At 46.3% G+C, this 16,618-nt stretch overlaps 53 non-coding genes across 53 annotated transcripts; all 53 read left to right on the top strand.

Moving 5' to 3' along the window:
• The first annotated feature begins 93 nt into the window (after positions 1-93).
• LOC123432156 lies at positions 94-211 on the top strand. Its single transcript, XR_006623752.1, has one exon. It is a non-coding gene; the product is annotated as a 5S ribosomal RNA (ribosomal RNA).
• Positions 212-408: 197 nt separating this feature from the next.
• On the top strand, positions 409-527 carry LOC123432769. The gene has a single exon (XR_006624338.1). It is a non-coding gene; the product is annotated as a 5S ribosomal RNA (ribosomal RNA).
• Positions 528-718: 191 nt separating this feature from the next.
• Positions 719-837, top strand: LOC123436272. The gene has a single exon (XR_006627503.1). It is a non-coding gene; the product is annotated as a 5S ribosomal RNA (ribosomal RNA).
• A 182-nt stretch (positions 838-1,019) lies between these two features.
• LOC123436431 lies at positions 1,020-1,138 on the top strand. The gene has a single exon (XR_006627656.1). It is a non-coding gene; the product is annotated as a 5S ribosomal RNA (ribosomal RNA).
• Positions 1,139-1,320: 182 nt separating this feature from the next.
• On the top strand, positions 1,321-1,439 carry LOC123434245. The gene has a single exon (XR_006625531.1). It is a non-coding gene; the product is annotated as a 5S ribosomal RNA (ribosomal RNA).
• Positions 1,440-1,620: 181 nt separating this feature from the next.
• On the top strand, positions 1,621-1,739 carry LOC123434246. The gene has a single exon (XR_006625532.1). It is a non-coding gene; the product is annotated as a 5S ribosomal RNA (ribosomal RNA).
• Positions 1,740-1,921: 182 nt separating this feature from the next.
• LOC123436886 lies at positions 1,922-2,040 on the top strand. Its single transcript, XR_006628093.1, has one exon. It is a non-coding gene; the product is annotated as a 5S ribosomal RNA (ribosomal RNA).
• A 206-nt stretch (positions 2,041-2,246) lies between these two features.
• LOC123432771 lies at positions 2,247-2,365 on the top strand. Its single transcript, XR_006624340.1, has one exon. It is a non-coding gene; the product is annotated as a 5S ribosomal RNA (ribosomal RNA).
• A 191-nt stretch (positions 2,366-2,556) lies between these two features.
• Positions 2,557-2,675, top strand: LOC123434247. Its single transcript, XR_006625533.1, has one exon. It is a non-coding gene; the product is annotated as a 5S ribosomal RNA (ribosomal RNA).
• A 187-nt stretch (positions 2,676-2,862) lies between these two features.
• On the top strand, positions 2,863-2,981 carry LOC123434248. Its single transcript, XR_006625534.1, has one exon. It is a non-coding gene; the product is annotated as a 5S ribosomal RNA (ribosomal RNA).
• Positions 2,982-3,225: 244 nt separating this feature from the next.
• LOC123434249 lies at positions 3,226-3,344 on the top strand. Its single transcript, XR_006625535.1, has one exon. It is a non-coding gene; the product is annotated as a 5S ribosomal RNA (ribosomal RNA).
• A 184-nt stretch (positions 3,345-3,528) lies between these two features.
• On the top strand, positions 3,529-3,647 carry LOC123434250. Its single transcript, XR_006625536.1, has one exon. It is a non-coding gene; the product is annotated as a 5S ribosomal RNA (ribosomal RNA).
• Positions 3,648-3,829: 182 nt separating this feature from the next.
• Positions 3,830-3,948, top strand: LOC123437776. The gene has a single exon (XR_006628946.1). It is a non-coding gene; the product is annotated as a 5S ribosomal RNA (ribosomal RNA).
• Positions 3,949-4,163: 215 nt separating this feature from the next.
• Positions 4,164-4,282, top strand: LOC123432772. Its single transcript, XR_006624341.1, has one exon. It is a non-coding gene; the product is annotated as a 5S ribosomal RNA (ribosomal RNA).
• A 200-nt stretch (positions 4,283-4,482) lies between these two features.
• Positions 4,483-4,601, top strand: LOC123434252. Its single transcript, XR_006625538.1, has one exon. It is a non-coding gene; the product is annotated as a 5S ribosomal RNA (ribosomal RNA).
• Positions 4,602-4,782: 181 nt separating this feature from the next.
• Positions 4,783-4,901, top strand: LOC123434253. The gene has a single exon (XR_006625539.1). It is a non-coding gene; the product is annotated as a 5S ribosomal RNA (ribosomal RNA).
• A 185-nt stretch (positions 4,902-5,086) lies between these two features.
• Positions 5,087-5,205, top strand: LOC123434254. Its single transcript, XR_006625540.1, has one exon. It is a non-coding gene; the product is annotated as a 5S ribosomal RNA (ribosomal RNA).
• A 197-nt stretch (positions 5,206-5,402) lies between these two features.
• LOC123433162 lies at positions 5,403-5,521 on the top strand. Its single transcript, XR_006624707.1, has one exon. It is a non-coding gene; the product is annotated as a 5S ribosomal RNA (ribosomal RNA).
• Positions 5,522-5,715: 194 nt separating this feature from the next.
• On the top strand, positions 5,716-5,834 carry LOC123437510. Its single transcript, XR_006628686.1, has one exon. It is a non-coding gene; the product is annotated as a 5S ribosomal RNA (ribosomal RNA).
• Positions 5,835-6,016: 182 nt separating this feature from the next.
• LOC123436832 lies at positions 6,017-6,135 on the top strand. The gene has a single exon (XR_006628042.1). It is a non-coding gene; the product is annotated as a 5S ribosomal RNA (ribosomal RNA).
• Positions 6,136-6,314: 179 nt separating this feature from the next.
• On the top strand, positions 6,315-6,433 carry LOC123438261. The gene has a single exon (XR_006629414.1). It is a non-coding gene; the product is annotated as a 5S ribosomal RNA (ribosomal RNA).
• Positions 6,434-6,615: 182 nt separating this feature from the next.
• Positions 6,616-6,734, top strand: LOC123434255. The gene has a single exon (XR_006625541.1). It is a non-coding gene; the product is annotated as a 5S ribosomal RNA (ribosomal RNA).
• Positions 6,735-6,922: 188 nt separating this feature from the next.
• Positions 6,923-7,041, top strand: LOC123436273. Its single transcript, XR_006627504.1, has one exon. It is a non-coding gene; the product is annotated as a 5S ribosomal RNA (ribosomal RNA).
• Positions 7,042-7,223: 182 nt separating this feature from the next.
• Positions 7,224-7,342, top strand: LOC123434256. Its single transcript, XR_006625542.1, has one exon. It is a non-coding gene; the product is annotated as a 5S ribosomal RNA (ribosomal RNA).
• Positions 7,343-7,524: 182 nt separating this feature from the next.
• LOC123434257 lies at positions 7,525-7,643 on the top strand. Its single transcript, XR_006625543.1, has one exon. It is a non-coding gene; the product is annotated as a 5S ribosomal RNA (ribosomal RNA).
• A 182-nt stretch (positions 7,644-7,825) lies between these two features.
• LOC123434259 lies at positions 7,826-7,944 on the top strand. Its single transcript, XR_006625544.1, has one exon. It is a non-coding gene; the product is annotated as a 5S ribosomal RNA (ribosomal RNA).
• Positions 7,945-8,126: 182 nt separating this feature from the next.
• LOC123436274 lies at positions 8,127-8,245 on the top strand. Its single transcript, XR_006627505.1, has one exon. It is a non-coding gene; the product is annotated as a 5S ribosomal RNA (ribosomal RNA).
• Positions 8,246-8,427: 182 nt separating this feature from the next.
• On the top strand, positions 8,428-8,546 carry LOC123436148. Its single transcript, XR_006627383.1, has one exon. It is a non-coding gene; the product is annotated as a 5S ribosomal RNA (ribosomal RNA).
• A 182-nt stretch (positions 8,547-8,728) lies between these two features.
• Positions 8,729-8,847, top strand: LOC123434260. The gene has a single exon (XR_006625545.1). It is a non-coding gene; the product is annotated as a 5S ribosomal RNA (ribosomal RNA).
• A 182-nt stretch (positions 8,848-9,029) lies between these two features.
• LOC123434261 lies at positions 9,030-9,148 on the top strand. The gene has a single exon (XR_006625546.1). It is a non-coding gene; the product is annotated as a 5S ribosomal RNA (ribosomal RNA).
• Positions 9,149-9,330: 182 nt separating this feature from the next.
• On the top strand, positions 9,331-9,449 carry LOC123436432. Its single transcript, XR_006627657.1, has one exon. It is a non-coding gene; the product is annotated as a 5S ribosomal RNA (ribosomal RNA).
• Positions 9,450-9,631: 182 nt separating this feature from the next.
• LOC123434262 lies at positions 9,632-9,750 on the top strand. The gene has a single exon (XR_006625547.1). It is a non-coding gene; the product is annotated as a 5S ribosomal RNA (ribosomal RNA).
• Positions 9,751-9,931: 181 nt separating this feature from the next.
• LOC123437293 lies at positions 9,932-10,050 on the top strand. Its single transcript, XR_006628482.1, has one exon. It is a non-coding gene; the product is annotated as a 5S ribosomal RNA (ribosomal RNA).
• A 194-nt stretch (positions 10,051-10,244) lies between these two features.
• Positions 10,245-10,363, top strand: LOC123434264. Its single transcript, XR_006625550.1, has one exon. It is a non-coding gene; the product is annotated as a 5S ribosomal RNA (ribosomal RNA).
• A 182-nt stretch (positions 10,364-10,545) lies between these two features.
• On the top strand, positions 10,546-10,664 carry LOC123436433. Its single transcript, XR_006627658.1, has one exon. It is a non-coding gene; the product is annotated as a 5S ribosomal RNA (ribosomal RNA).
• A 185-nt stretch (positions 10,665-10,849) lies between these two features.
• LOC123434265 lies at positions 10,850-10,968 on the top strand. Its single transcript, XR_006625551.1, has one exon. It is a non-coding gene; the product is annotated as a 5S ribosomal RNA (ribosomal RNA).
• A 181-nt stretch (positions 10,969-11,149) lies between these two features.
• LOC123434266 lies at positions 11,150-11,268 on the top strand. The gene has a single exon (XR_006625552.1). It is a non-coding gene; the product is annotated as a 5S ribosomal RNA (ribosomal RNA).
• A 191-nt stretch (positions 11,269-11,459) lies between these two features.
• LOC123434267 lies at positions 11,460-11,578 on the top strand. The gene has a single exon (XR_006625553.1). It is a non-coding gene; the product is annotated as a 5S ribosomal RNA (ribosomal RNA).
• A 370-nt stretch (positions 11,579-11,948) lies between these two features.
• On the top strand, positions 11,949-12,067 carry LOC123434268. Its single transcript, XR_006625555.1, has one exon. It is a non-coding gene; the product is annotated as a 5S ribosomal RNA (ribosomal RNA).
• Positions 12,068-12,249: 182 nt separating this feature from the next.
• LOC123434270 lies at positions 12,250-12,368 on the top strand. Its single transcript, XR_006625557.1, has one exon. It is a non-coding gene; the product is annotated as a 5S ribosomal RNA (ribosomal RNA).
• Positions 12,369-12,550: 182 nt separating this feature from the next.
• On the top strand, positions 12,551-12,669 carry LOC123436434. Its single transcript, XR_006627659.1, has one exon. It is a non-coding gene; the product is annotated as a 5S ribosomal RNA (ribosomal RNA).
• A 185-nt stretch (positions 12,670-12,854) lies between these two features.
• LOC123434271 lies at positions 12,855-12,973 on the top strand. Its single transcript, XR_006625558.1, has one exon. It is a non-coding gene; the product is annotated as a 5S ribosomal RNA (ribosomal RNA).
• A 184-nt stretch (positions 12,974-13,157) lies between these two features.
• Positions 13,158-13,276, top strand: LOC123434272. Its single transcript, XR_006625559.1, has one exon. It is a non-coding gene; the product is annotated as a 5S ribosomal RNA (ribosomal RNA).
• A 188-nt stretch (positions 13,277-13,464) lies between these two features.
• Positions 13,465-13,583, top strand: LOC123436930. The gene has a single exon (XR_006628137.1). It is a non-coding gene; the product is annotated as a 5S ribosomal RNA (ribosomal RNA).
• A 182-nt stretch (positions 13,584-13,765) lies between these two features.
• Positions 13,766-13,884, top strand: LOC123436977. The gene has a single exon (XR_006628182.1). It is a non-coding gene; the product is annotated as a 5S ribosomal RNA (ribosomal RNA).
• A 185-nt stretch (positions 13,885-14,069) lies between these two features.
• On the top strand, positions 14,070-14,188 carry LOC123434273. The gene has a single exon (XR_006625560.1). It is a non-coding gene; the product is annotated as a 5S ribosomal RNA (ribosomal RNA).
• Positions 14,189-14,369: 181 nt separating this feature from the next.
• On the top strand, positions 14,370-14,488 carry LOC123434275. Its single transcript, XR_006625561.1, has one exon. It is a non-coding gene; the product is annotated as a 5S ribosomal RNA (ribosomal RNA).
• Positions 14,489-14,670: 182 nt separating this feature from the next.
• On the top strand, positions 14,671-14,789 carry LOC123436931. The gene has a single exon (XR_006628138.1). It is a non-coding gene; the product is annotated as a 5S ribosomal RNA (ribosomal RNA).
• Positions 14,790-15,230: 441 nt separating this feature from the next.
• Positions 15,231-15,349, top strand: LOC123436932. Its single transcript, XR_006628139.1, has one exon. It is a non-coding gene; the product is annotated as a 5S ribosomal RNA (ribosomal RNA).
• Positions 15,350-15,561: 212 nt separating this feature from the next.
• LOC123432773 lies at positions 15,562-15,680 on the top strand. The gene has a single exon (XR_006624342.1). It is a non-coding gene; the product is annotated as a 5S ribosomal RNA (ribosomal RNA).
• Positions 15,681-15,880: 200 nt separating this feature from the next.
• LOC123435983 lies at positions 15,881-15,999 on the top strand. The gene has a single exon (XR_006627224.1). It is a non-coding gene; the product is annotated as a 5S ribosomal RNA (ribosomal RNA).
• Positions 16,000-16,186: 187 nt separating this feature from the next.
• LOC123434277 lies at positions 16,187-16,305 on the top strand. The gene has a single exon (XR_006625563.1). It is a non-coding gene; the product is annotated as a 5S ribosomal RNA (ribosomal RNA).
• Positions 16,306-16,487: 182 nt separating this feature from the next.
• On the top strand, positions 16,488-16,606 carry LOC123434278. Its single transcript, XR_006625564.1, has one exon. It is a non-coding gene; the product is annotated as a 5S ribosomal RNA (ribosomal RNA).
• The last annotated feature ends 12 nt before the right edge of the window (positions 16,607-16,618 follow it).

Here is a 16,618-nt window from a genome sequence, read left to right on the forward strand (position 1 = left end):
ATGTGACTTTTCCCACCGCGCTTGACACCCAACGACTACTAGTAGTAGTAGTAGTAGGGGCAAGCATAAGGAACAAATAGATAGTTGCATGTCGGATGCGATCATACCAGCACTAAAGCACCGGATCCCATCAGAACTCCGAAGTTAAGCGTGCTTGGCGAGAGTAGTACTAGGATGGGTGACCTCCTGGGAAGTCCTCGTGTTGCATTCCCCTTTTTAAATATATTTTTGCGCCACGTGACAAGGATGACGCGGGACCGTGATCTATATGACCTCATTTTCTTATTTTTGACGATTACTGTGTGACTTTTCCCACCGCGCTTGACACCCAACGACTAGTAGTAGTAGTATTAGTAGTAGTAGTAGTAGTAGGGGCAAGCATAAGGAACAAATAGATAGTTGCATGTCGGATGCGATCATACCAACACTAAAGCACCGGATCCCATCAGAACTCCGAAGTTAAGCGTGCTTGGGCGAGAGTAGTACTAGGATGGGTGACCTCCTGTGATGTCCTCGTGTTGCATTCCCCTTTTTAAATATATTTTTGCGCCACGTGACAAGGATGACGCGGGAGCGTGATCTATATGACCTCATTTTCTTATTTTTGACGATTAGTGTGTGACTTTTCCCACCGCGCTTGACACCCAACGACTAGTAGTAGTAGTAGTAGTAGTAGTAGTAGGGGCAAGCATAAGGAACAAATAGATAGTTGCATGTCGGATGCGATCATACCAGCACTAAAGCACCGGATCCCATCAGAACTCCGAAGTTAAGCGTGCTTGGGCGAGAGTAGTACTAGGATGGGTGACCTCCTCGGAAGTCCTCGTGTTGCATTCCCCTTTTTAAATATATTTTTGCGCCACGTGACAAGGATGACGCGGGACCGTGATCTATATGACCTCATTTTCTTATTTTTGACGATTACTGTGTGACTTTTCCTACCGCGCTTGACACCCAACGACTAGTAGTAGTAGTAGTAGTAGGGGCAAGCATAAGGAACAAATAGATAGTTGCATGTCGGATGCGATCATACCAGCACTAAAGCATCGGATCCCATCAGAACTCCGAAGTTAAGCGTGCTTGGGCGAGAGTAGTACTAGGATGGGTGACCTCCTGGGAAGTCCTCGTGTTGCATTCCCCGTTTTAAATATATTTTTGCGCCACGTGACAAGGATGACGCGGGACCGTGATCTATATGACCTCATTTTCTTATTTTTGACGATTACTGTGTGACTTTTCCCACCGCGCTTGACACCCAACGACTAGTAGTAGTAGTAGTAGTAGGGGCAAGCATAAGGAACAAATAGATAGATGCATGTCGGATGCGATCATACCAGCACTAAAGCACCGGATCCCATCAGAACTCCGAAGTTAAGCGTGCTTGGGCGAGAGTAGTACTAGGATGGGTGACCTCCTGGGAAGTCCTCGTGTTGCATTCCCCTTTTTAAATATATTTTTGCGCCACGTGACAAGGATGACGCGGGACCGTGATCTATATGACCTCATTTTCTTATTTTTGACGATTACTGTGTGACTTTTCCCACCGCGCTTGACACCCAACGACTAGTAGTAGTAGTAGTAGTAGGGCAAGCATAAGGAACAAATAGATAGTTGCATGTCGGATGCGATCATACCAGCACTAAAGCACCGGATCCCATCAGAACTCCGAAGTTAAGCGTGCTTGGGCGAGAGTAGTACTAGGATGGGTGACCTCCTGGGAAGTCCTCGTGTTGCATTCCCCTTTTTAAATATATTTTTGCGCCACGTGACAAGGATGACGCGGGACCGTGATCTATATGACCTCATTTTCTTATTTTTGACGATTACTGTGTGACTTTTCCCACCGCGCTTGACACCCAACGACTAGTAGTAGTAGTAGTAGTAGGGGCAAGCATAAGGAACAAATAGATAGTTGCATGTCGGATGCGATCATACCAGCACTAAAGCACCGGATCCCATCAGAACTCCGAAGTTAAGCGTGCTTGGGCGAGAGTAGTACTAGGATGGGTGACCTCCTGGGAAGTCCTCGTGTTACATTCCCCTTTTTAAATATATTTTTGCGCCACGTGACAAGGATGACGCGGGACCGTGATCTATATGACCTCATTTTCTTATTTTTGACGATTACTGTGTGACTTTTCCCACCGCGCTTGACACCCAACGACTAGTAGTAGTAGTATTGGTAGTAGTAGTAGTAGTAGTAGTAGTAGGGGCAAGCATAAGGAACAAATAGATAGTTGCATGTCGGATGCGATCATACCAACACTAAAGCACCGGATCCCATCAGAACTCCGAAGTTAAGCGTGCTTGGGCGAGAGTAGTACTAGGATGGGTGACCTCCTGTGATGTCCTCGTGTTGCATTCCCCTTTTTAAATATATTTTTGCGCCACGTGACAAGGATGACGCGGGAGCGTGATCTATATGACCTCATTTTCTTATTTTTGACGATTAGTGTGTGACTTTTCCCACCGCGCTTGACACCCAACGACTAGTAGTAGTAGTAGTAGTAGTAGTAGTAGGGGCAAGCATAAGGAACAAATAGATAGTTGCATGTCGGATGCGATCATACCAGCACTAAAGCACCGGATCCCATCAGAACTCCGAAGTTAAGCGTGCTTGGGCGAGAGTAGTACTAGGATGGGTGACCTCCTGGGAAGTCCTCGTGTTGCATTCCCCTTTTTAAATATATTTTTGCGCCACGTGACAAGGATGACGCGGGACCGTTATCTATATGACCTCATTTTCTTATTTTTGACGATTACTGTGTGACTTTTCCCACCGCGCTTGACACCCAACGACTAGTAGTAGTAGTAGTAGTAGTAGTAGGGCAAGCATAAGGAACAAATAGATAGTTGCATGTCGGATGCGATCATACCAGCACTAAAGCACCGGATCCCATCAGAACTCCGAAGTTAAGCGTGCTTGGGCGAGAGTAGTACTAGGATGGGTGACCTCCTGGGAAGTCCTCGTGTTGCATTCCCCTTTTTAAATATATTTTTGCTCCACATTCCCCTTTTTAAATATATTTTTGCGCCACATTCCCCTTTTTAAATATATTTTTGCGCCACGTGACAAGGATGACGCGGGACCGTGATCTATATGACCTCATTTTCTTATTTTTGACGATTACTGTGTGACTTTTCCCACCGCGCTTGACGCCCAACGACTAGTAGTAGTAGTAGTAGTAGGGGCAAGCATAAGGAACAAATAGATAGTTGCATGTCGGATGCGATCATACCAGCACTAAAGCACCGGATCCCATCAGAACTCCGAAGTTAAGCGTGCTTGGGCGAGAGTAGTACTAGGATGGGTGACCTCCTGGGAAGTCCTCGTGTTGCATTCCCCTTTTTAAATATATTTTTGCGTCACGTGACAAGGATGACGCGGGACCGTGATCTATATGACCTCATTTTCTTATTTTTGACGATTACTGTGTGACTTTTCCCACCGCGCTTGACACCCAACGACTAGTAGTAGTAGTAGTAGTAGTAGGGCAAGCATAAGGAACAAATAGATAGTTGCATGTCGGATGCGATCATACCAGCACTAAAGCACCGGATCCCATCAGAACTCCGAAGTTAAGCGTGCTTGGGCGAGAGTAGTACTAGGATGGGTGACCTCCTGGGAAGTCCTCGTGTTGCATTCCCCTTTTTAAATATATTTTTGCGCCACGTGACAAGGATGACGCGGGACCGTGATCTATATGACCTCATTTTCTTATTTTTGACGATTACTGTGTGACTTTTCCCACCGCGCTTGACACCCAACGACTAGTAGTAGTAGTAGTAGTAGGGGCAAGCATAAGGAACAAATAGATAGTTGCATGTCGGATGCGATCATGCCAGCACTAAAGCCCCGGATCCCATCAGAACTCCGAAGTTAAGCGTGCTTGGGCGAGAGTAGTACTAGGATGGGTGACCTCCTGGGAAGTCCTCGTGTTGCATTCCCCTTTTTAAATATATTTTTGCGCCACGTGACAAGGATAACGCGGGACCGTGATCTATATGACCTCATTTTCTTATTTTTGACGATTACTGTGTGACTTTTCCCACCGCGCTTGACACCCAACGACTAGTAGTAGTAGTATTAGTAGTAGTAGTAGTAGTAGTAGTAGTAGTAGTAGTAGGGGCAAGCATAAGGAACAAATAGATAGTTGCATGTCGGATGCGATCATACCAACACTAAAGCACCGGATCCCATCAGAACTCCGAAGTTAAGCGTGCTTGGGCGAGAGTAGTACTAGGATGGGTGACCTCCTGTGATGTCCTCGTGTTGCATTCCCCTTTTTAAATATATTTTTGCGCCACGTGACAAGGATGACGCGGGAGCGTGATCTATATGACCTCATTTTCTTATTTTTGACGATTAGTGTGTGACTTTTCCCACCGCGCTTGACACCCAACGACTAGTAGTAGTAGTAGTAGTAGTAGTAGTAGTAGTAGTAGGGGCAAGCATAAGGAACAAATAGATAGTTGCATGTCGGATGCGATCATACCAGCACTAAAGCACCGGATCCCATCAGAACTCCGAAGTTAAGCGTGCTTGGGCGAGAGTAGTACTAGGATGGGTGACCTCCTGGGAAGTCCTCGTGTTGCATTCCCCTTTTTAAATATATTTTTGCGCCACGTGACAAGGATGACGCGGGACCGTGATCTATATGACCTCATTTTCTTATTTTTGACGATTACTGTGTGACTTTTCCCACCGCGCTTGACACCCAACGACTAGTAGTAGTAGTAGTAGTAGGGCAAGCATAAGGAACAAATAGATAGTTGCATGTCGGATGCGATCATACCAGCACTAAAGCACCGGATCCCATCAGAACTCCGAAGTTAAGCGTGCTTGGGCGAGAGTAGTACTAGGATGGGTGACCTCCTGGGAAGTCCTCGTGTTGCATTCCCCTTTTTAAATATATTTTTGCGCCACGTGACAAGGATGACGCGGGACCGTGATCTATATGACCTCATTTTCTTATTTTTGACGATTACTGTGTGACTTTTCCCACCGCGCTTGACACCCAACGACTAGTAGTAGTAGTAGTAGTAGTAGGGGCAAGCATAAGGAACAAATAGATAGTTGCATGTCGGATGCGATCATACCAGCACTAAAGCACCGGATCCCATCAGAACTCCGAAGTTAAGCGTGCTTGGGCGAGAGTAGTACTAGGATGGGTGACCTCCTGGGAAGTCCTCGTGTTGCATTCCCCTTTTTAAATATATTTTTGCGCCACGTGACAAGGATGACGCGGGACCGTGATCTATATGACCTCATTTTCTTATTTTTGACGATTACTGTGTGACTTTTCCCACCGCGCTTGACACCCAACGACTAGTAGTAGTAGTATTAGTAGTAGTAGTAGTAGTAGGGGCAAGCATAAGGAACAAATAGATAGTTGCATGTCGGATGCGATCATACCAACACTAAAGCACCGGATCCCATCAGAACTCCGAAGTTAAGCGTGCTTGGGCGAGAGTAGTACTAGGATGGCTGACCTCCTGTGATGTCCTCGTGTTGCATTCCCCTTTTTAAATATATTTTTGCGCCACGTGACAAGGATGACGCGGGAGCGTGATCTATATGACCTCATTTTCTTATTTTTGACGATTAGTGTGTGACTTTTCCCACCGCGCTTGACACCCAACGACTAGTAGTAGTAGTAGTAGTAGTAGTAGTAGTAGGGGCAAGCATAAGGAACAAATAGATAGTTGCATGTCGGATGCGATCATACCAGCACTAAAGCACCGGATCCCATCAGAACTCCGAAGTTAAGCCTGCTTGGGCGAGAGTAGTACTAGGATGGGTGACCTCCTGGGAAGTCCTCGTGTTGCATTCCCCTTTTTAAATATATTTTTGCGCCACGTGACAAGGATGACGCCGGACCGTGATCTATATGACCTCATTTTCTTATTTTTGACGATTACTGTGTGACTTTTCCCACCGCGCTTGACACCCAACGACTAGTAGTAGTAGTAGTAGTAGGGGCAAGCATAAGGAACAAATAGATAGTTGCATGTCGGATGCGATCATACCAGCACTAAAGCACCGGATCCCATTAGAACTCTGAAGTTAAGCGTGCTTGGGCGAGAGTAGTACTAGGATGGGTGACCTCCTGGGAAGTCCTCGTGTTGCATTCCCCATTTTAAATATATTTTTGCGCCACGTGACAAGGATGACGCGGGACCGTGATCTATATGACCTCATTTTCTTATTTTTGACGATTACTGTGTGACTTTTCCCACCGCGCTTGACACCCAACGACTAGTAGTAGTAGTAGTAGGGGCAAGCATAAGGAACAAATAGATAGTTGCATGTCGGATGCGATCATACCAGCACTAAAGCACCGGATCCCATCAGAACTTCGAAGTTAAGCGTGCTTGGGCGAGAGTAGTACTAGGATGGGTGACCTCCTGGGAAGTCTTCGTGTTGCATTCCCCTTTTTAAATATATTTTTGCGCCACGTGACAAGGATGACGCGGGACCGTGATCTATATGACCTCATTTTCTTATTTTTGACGATTACTGTGTGACTTTTCCCACCGCGCTTGACACCCAACGACTAGTAGTAGTAGTAGTAGTAGGGGCAAGCATAAGGAACAAATAGATAGTTGCATGTCGGATGCGATCATACCAGCACTAAAGCACCGGATCCCATCAGAACTCCGAAGTTAAGCGTGCTTGGGCGAGAGTAGTACTAGGATGGGTGACCTCCTGGGAAGTCCTCGTGTTGCATTCCCCTTTTTAAATATATTTTTGCGCCACGTGACAAGGATGACGCGGGAGCGTGATCTATATGACCTCATTTTCTTATTTTTGACGATTACTGTGTGACTTTTCCCACCGCGCTTGACACCCAACGACTAGTAGTAGTAGTAGTAGTAGTAGTAGGGGCAAGCATAAGGAACAAATAGATAGTTGCATGTCGGATGCGATCATACCAGCACTAAAGCACCGGATCCCATCAGAACTCCGAAGTTAAGCGTGCTTGGGCGAGAGTAGTACTAGGATGGGTGACCTCCTCGGAAGTCCTCGTGTTGCATTCCCCTTTTTAAATATATTTTTGCGCCACGTGACAAGGATGACGCGGGAGCGTGATATATATGACCTCATTTTCTTATTTTTGACGATTACTGTGTGACTTTTCCCACCGCGCTTGACACCCAACGACTAGTAGTAGTAGTAGTAGTAGGGGCAAGCATAAGGAACAAATAGATAGTTGCATGTCGGATGCGATCATACCAGCACTAAAGCACCGGATCCCATCAGAACTCCGAAGTTAAGCGTGCTTGGGCGAGAGTAGTACTAGGATGGGTGACCTCCTGGGAAGTCCTCGTGTTGCATTCCCCTTTTTAAATATATTTTTGCGCCACGTGACAAGGATGACGCGGGACCGTGATCTATATGACCTCATTTTCTTATTTTTGACAATTACTGTGTGACTTTTCCCACCGCGCTTGACACCCAACGACTAGTAGTAGTAGTAGTAGTAGGGGCAAGCATAAGGAACAAATAGATAGTTGCATGTCGGATGCGATCATACCAGCACTAAAGCACCGGATCCCATCAGAACTCCGAAGTTAAGCGTGCTTGGGCGAGAGTAGTACTAGGATGGGTGACCTCCTGGGAAGTCCTCGTGTTGCATTCCCCTTTTTAAATATATTTTTGCGCCACGTGACAAGGATGACGCGGGACCGTGATCTATATGACCTCATTTTCTTATTTTTGACGATTACTGTGTGACTTTTCCCACCGCGCTTGACACCCAACGACTAGTAGTAGTAGTAGTAGTAGGGGCAAGCATAAGGAACAAATAGATAGTTGCATGTCGGATGCGATCATACCAGCACTAAAGCACCGGATCCCATCAGAACTCCGAAGTTAAGCGTGCTTGGGCGAGAGTAGTACTAGGATGGGTGACCTCCTGGGAAGTCCTCGTGTTGCATTCCCCTTTTTAAATATATTTTTGCGCCACGTGACAAGGATGACGCGGGAGCGTGATCTATATGACCTCATTTTCTTATTTTTGACGATTACTGTGTGACTTTTCCCACCGCGCTTGACACCCAACGACTAGTAGTAGTAGTAGTAGTAGGGGCAAGCATAAGGAACAAATAGATAGTTGCATGTCGGATGCGATCATACCAGCACTAAAGCACCGGATCCCATCAGAACTCCGAAGTTAAGCGTGCTTGGGCGAGAGTAGTACTAGGATGGGTGACCTCCTCGGAAGTCCTCGTGTTGCATTCCCCTTTTTAAATATATTTTTGCGCCACGTGACAAGGATGACGCGGGAGCGTGATCTATATGACCTCATTTTCTTATTTTTGACGATTACTGTGTGACTTTTCCCACCACGCTTGACACCCAACGACTAGTAGTAGTAGTAGTAGTAGGGGCAAGCATAAGGAACAAATAGATAGTTGCATGTCGGATGCGATCATACCAGCACTAAAGCACCGGATCCCATCAGAACTCCGAAGTTAATCGTGCTTGGGCGAGAGTAGTACTAGGATGGGTGACCTCCTGGGAAGTCCTCGTGTTGCATTCCCCTTTTTAAATATATTTTTGCGCCACGTGACAAGGATGACGCGGGACCGTGATCTATATGACCTCATTTTCTTATTTTTGACGATTACTGTGTGACTTTTCCCACCGCGCTTGACACCCAACGACTAGTAGTAGTAGTAGTAGTAGGGGCAAGCATAAGGAACAAATAGATAGTTGCATGTCGGATGCGATCATACCAGCACTAAAGCACCGGATCCCATCAGAACTCCGAAGTTAAGCGTGCTTGGGCGAGAGTAGTACTAGGATGGGTGACCTCCTGGGAAGTCCTCGTGTTGCATTCCCCTTTTTAAATATATTTTTGCGCCACGTGACAAGGATGACGCGGGACCGTGATCTATATGACCTCATTTTCTTATTTTTGACGATTACTGTGTGACTTTTCCCACCGCGCTTGACACCCAACGACTAGTAGTAGTAGTAGTAGTAGGGGCAAGCATAAGGAACAAATAGATAGTTGCATGTCGGATGCGATCATACCAGCACTAAAGCACCGGATCCCATCAGAACTCCGAAGTTAAGCGTGCTTGGGCGAGAGTAGTACTAGGATGGGTGACCTCCTGGGAAGTCCTCGTGTTGCATTCCCCTTTTTAAATATATTTTTGCGCCACGTGACAAGGATGACGCGGGACCGTGATCTATATGACCTCATTTTCTTATTTTTGACGATTACTGTGTGACTTTTCCCACCGCGCTTGACACCCAACGACTAGTAGTAGTAGTAGTAGTAGGGGCAAGCATAAGGAACAAATAGATAGTTGCATGTCGGATGCGATCATACCAGCACTAAAGCATCGGATCCCATCAGAACTCCGAAGTTAAGCGTGCTTGGGCGAGAGTAGTACTAGGATGGGTGACCTCCTGGGAAGTCCTCGTGTTGCATTCCCCTTTTTAAATATATTTTTGCGCCACGTGACAAGGATGACGCGGGAGCGTGATCTATATGACCTCATTTTCTTATTTTTGACGATTACTGTGTGACTTTTCCCACCGCGCTTGACACCCAACGACTAGTAGTAGTAGTAGTAGTAGGGGCAAGCATAAGGAACAAATAGATAGTTGCATGTCGGATGCGATCATACCAGCACTAAAGCACCGGATCCCATCAGAACTCCGAAGTTAAGCGTGCTTGGGCGAGAGTAGTACTAGGATGGGTGACCTCCTGGGAAGTCCTCGTGTTGCATTCCCCTTTTTAAATATATTTTTGCGCCACGTGACAAGGATGACGCGGGACCGTGATCTATATGACCTCATTTTCTTATTTTTGACGATTACTGTGTGACTTTTCCCACCGCGCTTGACACCCAACGACTAGTAGTAGTAGTAGTAGTAGGGCAAGCATAAGGAACAAATAGATAGTTGCATGTCGGATGCGATCATACCAGCACTAAAGCACCGGATCCCATCAGAACTCCGAAGTTAAGCGTGCTTGGGCGAGAGTAGTACTAGGATGGGTGACCTCCTGGGAAGTCCTGGTGTTGCATTCCCCTTTTTAAATATATTTTTGCGCCACGTGACAAGGATGACGCGGGAGCGTGATCTATATGACCTCATTTTCTTATTTTTGACGATTACTGTGTGACTTTTCCCACCGCGCTTGACACCCAACGACTAGTAGTAGTAGTAGTAGTAGTAGTAGTAGTAGGGGCAAGCATAAGGAACAAATAGATAGTTGCATGTCGGATGCGATCATACCAGCACTAAAGCACCGGATCCCATCAGAACTCCGAAGTTAAGCGTGCTTGGGCGAGAGTAGTACTAGGATGGGTGACCTCCTGGGAAGTCCTCGTGTTGCATTCCCCTTTTTAAATATATTTTTGCGCCACGTGACAAGGATGACGCGGGAGCGTGATCTATATGACCTCATTTTCTTATTTTTGACGATTACTGTGTGACTTTTCCCACCGCGCTTGACACCCAACGACTAGTAGTAGTAGTAGTAGTAGGGGCAAGCATAAGGAACAAATAGATAGTTGCATGTCGGATGCGATCATACCAGCACTAAAGCATCGGATCCCATCAGAACTCCGAAGTTAAGCGTGCTTGGGCGAGAGTAGTACTAGGATGGGTGACCTCCTGGGAAGTCCTCGTGTTGCATTCCCCTTTTTAAATATATTTTTGCGCCACGTGACAAGGATGACGCGGGAGCGTGATCTATATGACCTCATTTTCTTATTTTTGACGATTACTGTGTGACTTTTCCCACCGCGCTTGACACCCAACGACTAGTAGTAGTAGTAGTAGTAGTAGGGGCAAGCATAAGGAACAAATAGATAGTTGCATGTCGGATGCGATCATACCAGCACTAAAGCACCGGATCCCATCAGAACTCCGAAGTTAAGCGTGCTTGGGCGAGAGTAGTACTAGGATGGGTGACCTCCTGGGAAGTCCTCGTGTTGCATTCCCCTTTTTAAATATATTTTTGCGCCACGTGACAAGGATGACGCGGGACCGTGATCTATATGACCTCATTTTCTTATTTTTGACGATTACTGTGTGACTTTTCCCACCGCGCTTGACACCCAACGACTAGTAGTAGTAGTAGTAGTAGGGCAAGCATAAGGAACAAATAGATAGTTGCATGTCGGATGCGATCATACCAGCACTAAAGCACCGGATCCCATCAGAACTCCGAAGTTAAGCGTGCTTGGGCGAGAGTAGTACTAGGATGGGTGACCTCCTGGGAAGTCCTCGTGTTGCATTCCCCTTTTTAAATATATTTTTGCGCCACGTGACAAGGATGACGCGGGAGCGTGATCTATATGACCTCATTTTCTTATTTTTGACGATTACTGTGTGACTTTTCCCACCGCGCTTGACACCCAACGACTAGTAGTAGTAGTAGTAGTAGTAGTAGTAGGGGCAAGCATAAGGAACAAATAGATAGTTGCATGTCGGATGCGATCATACCAGCACTAAAGCACCGGATCCCATCAGAACTCCGAAGTTAAGCGTGCTTGGGCGAGAGTAGTACTAGGATGGGTGACCTCCTGGGAAGTCCTCGTGTTGCATTCCCCTTTTTAAATATATTTTTGCGCCACGTGACAAGGATGACGCGGGAGCGTGATCTATATGACCTCATTTTCTTATTTTTGACGATTACTGTGTGACTTTTCCCACCGCGCTTGACACCCAACGACTAGTAGTAGTAGTAGTAGTAGTAGGGGCAAGCATAAGGAACAAATAGATAGTTGCATTCCCCTTTTTAAATATATTTTTGCGCCACGTGACAAGGATGACGCGGGAGCGTGATCTATATGACCTCATTTTCTTATTTTTGACGATTACTGTGTGACTTTTCCCACCGCGCTTGACACCCAACGACTAGTAGTAGTAGTAGTAGTAGTAGGGGCAAGCATAAGGAACAAATAGATAGTTGCATGTCGGATGCGATCATACCAGCACTAAAGCACCGGATCCCATCAGAACTCCGAAGTTAAGCGTGCTTGGGCGAGAGTAGTACTAGGATGGGTGACCTCCTGGGAAGTCCTCGTGTTGCATTCCCCTTTTTAAATATATTTTTGCGCCACGTGACAAGGATGACGCGGGACCGTGATCTATATGACCTCATTTTCTTATTTTTGACGATTACTGTGTGACTTTTCCCACCGCGCTTGACACCCAACGACTAGTAGTAGTAGTAGTAGTAGGGGCAAGCATAAGGAACAAATAGATAGTTGCATGTCGGATGCGATCATACCAGCACTAAAGCACCGGATCCCATCAGAACTCCGAAGTTAAGCGTGCTTGGGCGAGAGTAGTACTAGGATGGGTGACCTCCTGGGAAGTCCTCGTGTTGCATTCCCCTTTTTAAATATATTTTTGCGCCACGTGACAAGGATGACGCGGGACCGTGATCTATATGACCTCATTTTCTTATTTTTGACGATTACTGTGTGACTTTTCCCACCGCGCTTGACACCCAACGACTAGTAGTAGTAGTAGTAGTAGGGGCAAGCATAAGGAACAAATAGATAGTTGCATGTCGGATGCGATCATACCAGCACTAAAGCATCGGATCCCATCAGAACTCCGAAGTTAAGCGTGCTTGGGCGAGAGTAGTACTAGGATGGGTGACCTCCTGGGAAGTCCTCGTGTTGCATTCCCCTTTTTAAATATATTTTTGCGCCACGTGACAAGGATGACGCGGGAGCGTGATCTATATGACCTCATTTTCTTATTTTTGACGATTACTGTGTGACTTTTCCCACCGCGCTTGACACCCAACGACTAGTAGTAGTAGTAGTAGTAGTAGGGGCAAGCATAAGGAACAAATAGATAGTTGCATGTCGGATGCGATCATACCAGCACTAAAGCACCGGATCCCATCAGAACTCCGAAGTTAAGCGTGCTTGGGCGAGAGTAGTACTAGGATGGGTGACCTCCTGGGAAGTCCTCGTGTTGCATTCCCCTTTTTAAATATATTTTTGCGCCACGTGACAAGGATGACGCGGGACCGTGATCTATATGACCTCATTTTCTTATTTTTGACGATTACTGTGTGACTTTTCCCACCGCGCTTGACACCCAACGACTAGTAGTAGTAGTAGTAGTAGTAGGGCAAGCATAAGGAACAAATAGATAGTTGCATGTCGGATGCGATCATACCAGCACTAAAGCACCGGATCCCATCAGAACTCCGAAGTTAAGCGTGCTTGGGCGAGAGTAGTACTAGGATGGGTGACCTCCTGGGAAGTCCTCGTGTTGCATTCCCCTTTTTAAATATATTTTTGCGCCACGTGACAAGGATGACGCGGGACCGTGATCTATATGACCTCATTTTCTTATTTTTGACGATTACTGTGTGACTTTTCCCACCGCGCTTGACACCCAACGACTAGTAGTAGTAGTAGTAGTAGTAGTAGGGGCAAGCATAAGGAACAAATAGATAGTTGCATGTCCGATGCGATCATACCAGCACTAAAGCACCGGATCCCATCAGAACTCCGAAGTTAAGCGTGCTTGGGCGAGAGTAGTACTAGGATGGGTGACCTCCTGGGAAGTCCTCGTGTTGCATTCCCCTTTTTAAATATATTTTTGCGCCACGTGACAAGGATGACGCGGGACCGTGATCTATATGACCTCATTTTCTTATTTTTGACGATTACTGTGTGACTTTTCCCACCGCGCTTGACACCCAACGACTAGTAGTAGTAGTAGTAGTAGGGGCAAGCATAAGGAACAAATAGATAGTTGCATGTCGGATGCGATCATACCAGCACTAAAGCACCGGATCCCATCAGAACTCCGAAGTTAAGCGTGCTTGGGCGAGAGTAGTACTAGGATGGGTGACCTCCTGGAAAGTCCTCGTGTTGCATTCCCCTTTTTAAATATATTTTTGCGCCACGTGACAAGGATGACGCGGGAGCGTGATCTATATGACCTCATTTTCTTATTTTTGACGATTACTGTGTGACTTTTCCCACCGCGCTTGACACCCAACGACTAGTAGTAGTAGTAGTAGTAGTAGGGGCAAGCATAAGGAACAAATAGATAGTTGCATGTCGGATGCGATCATACCAGCACTAAAGCACCGGATCCCATCAGAACTCCGAAGTTAAGCGTGCTTGGGCGAGAGTAGTACTAGGATGGGTGACCTCCTGGGAAGTCCTCGTGTTGCATTCCCCTTTTTAAATATATTTTTGCGCCACGTGACAAGGATGACGCGGGACCGTGATCTATATGACCTCATTTTCTTATTTTTGACGATTACTGTGTGACTTTTCCCACCGCGCTTGACACCCAACGACTAGTAGTAGTAGTAGTAGTAGGGCAAGCATAAGGAACAAATAGATAGTTGCATGTCGGATGCGATCATACCAGCACTAAAGCACCGGATCCCATCAGAACTCCGAAGTTAAGCGTGCTTGGGCGAGAGTAGTACTAGGATGGGTGACCTCCTGGGAAGTCCTCGTGTTGCATTCCCCTTTTTAAATATATTTTTGCGCCACGTGACAAGGATGACGCGGGACCGTGATCTATATGACCTCATTTTCTTATTTTTGACGATTACTGTGTGACTTTTCCCACCGCGCTTGACACCCAACGACTAGTAGTAGTAGTAGTAGTAGGGGCAAGCATAAGGAACAAATAGATAGTTGCATGTCCGATGCGATCATACCAGCACTAAAGCACCGGATCCCATCAGAACTCCGAAGTTAAGCGTGCTTGGGCGAGAGTAGTACTAGGATGGGTGACCTCCTGGGAAGTCCTCGTGTTGCATTCCTCCCCTTTTTAAATATATTTTTGCGCCACGTGACAAGGATGACGCGGGACCGTGATCTATATGACCTCATTTTCTTATTTTTGACGATTACTGTGTGACTTTTCCCACCGCGCTTGACACCCAACGACTAGTAGTAGTAGTAGTAGTAGGGGCAAGCATAAGGAACAAATAGATAGTTGCATGTCCGATGCGATCATACCAGCACTAAAGCACCGGATCCCATCAGAACTCCTGGGAAGTCCTCGTGTTGCATTCCTCCCCTTTTTAAATATATTTTTGCGCCACGTGACAAGGATGACGCGGGACCGTGATCTATATGACCTCATTTTCTTATTTTTGACGATTACTGTGTGACTTTTCCCACCGCGCTTGACACCCAACGACTAGTAGTAGTAGTAGTAGTAGGGGCAAGCATAAGGAACAAATAGATAGTTGCATGTCCGATGCGATCATACCAGCACTAAAGCACCGGATCCCATCAGAACTCCGAAGTTAAGCGTGCTTGGGCGAGAGTAGTACTAGGATGGGTGACCTCCTGGGAAGTCCTCGTGTTGCATTCCCCTTTTTAAATATATTTTTGCGCCACGTGACAAGGATGACGCGGGACCGTGATCTATATGACCTCATTTTCTTATTTTTGACGATTACTGTGTGACTTTTCCCACCGCGCTTGACACCCAACGACTAGTAGTAGTAGTATTAGTAGTAGTAGTAGTAGTAGTAGTAGTAGTAGTAGGGGCAAGCATAAGGAACAAATAGATAGTTGCATGTCGGATGCGATCATACCAACACTAAAGCACCGGATCCCATCAGAACTCCGAAGTTAAGCGTGCTTGGGCGAGAGTAGTACTAGGATGGGTGACCTCCTGTGATGTCCTCGTGTTGCATTCCCCTTTTTAAATATATTTTTGCGCCACGTGACAAGGATGACGCGGGACCGTGATCTATATGACCTCATTTTCTTATTTTTGACGATTAGTGTGTGACTTTTCCCACCGCGCTTGACACCCAACGACTAGTAGTAGTAGTAGTAGTAGTAGTAGTAGTAGTAGTAGGGGCAAGCATAAGGAACAAATAGATAGTTGCATGTCGGATGCGATCATACCAGCACTAAAGCACCGGATCCCATCAGAACTCCGAAGTTAAGCGTGCTTGGGCGAGAGTAGTACTAGGATGGATGACCTCCTGGGAAGTCCTCGTGTTGCATTCCCCTTTTTAAATATATTTTTGCGCCACGTGACAAGGATGACGCGGGACCGTGATCTATATGACCTCATTTTCTTATTTTTGACGATTACTGTGTGACTTTTCCCACCGCGCTTGACACCCAACGACTAGTAGTAGTAGTAGTAGTAGTAGTAGGGCAAGCATAAGGAACAAATAGATAGTTGCATGTCGGATGCGATCATACCAGCACTAAAGCACCGGATCCCATCAGAACTCCGAAGTTAAGCGTGCTTGGGCGAGAGTAGTACTAGGATGGGTGACCTCCTGGGAAGTCCTCGTGTTGCATTCCCCTTTTTAAATATATTTTTGCGCCACGTGACAAGGATGACGCGGGACCGTGATCTATATGACCTCATTTTCTTATTTTTGACGATTACTGTGTGACTTTTCCCACCGCGCTTGACACCCAACGACTAGTAGTAGTAGTAGTAGTAGGGGCAAGCATAAGGAACAAATAGATAGTTGCATGTCGGATGCGATCATACCAGCACTAAAGCACCGGATCCCATCAGAACTCCGAAGTTAAGCGTGCTTGGGCGAGAGTAGTACTAGGATGGGTGACCTCCTGGGAAGTCCTCGTGTTGCATTCCCCTTTTTAAATA

The sequence above is a fragment of the Hordeum vulgare genome, chromosome 2H (genome assembly GCF_904849725.1).
Source record: "Hordeum vulgare subsp. vulgare chromosome 2H, MorexV3_pseudomolecules_assembly, whole genome shotgun sequence".
In the NCBI taxonomy this organism is placed as follows: domain Eukaryota; kingdom Viridiplantae; phylum Streptophyta; class Magnoliopsida; order Poales; family Poaceae; genus Hordeum; species Hordeum vulgare.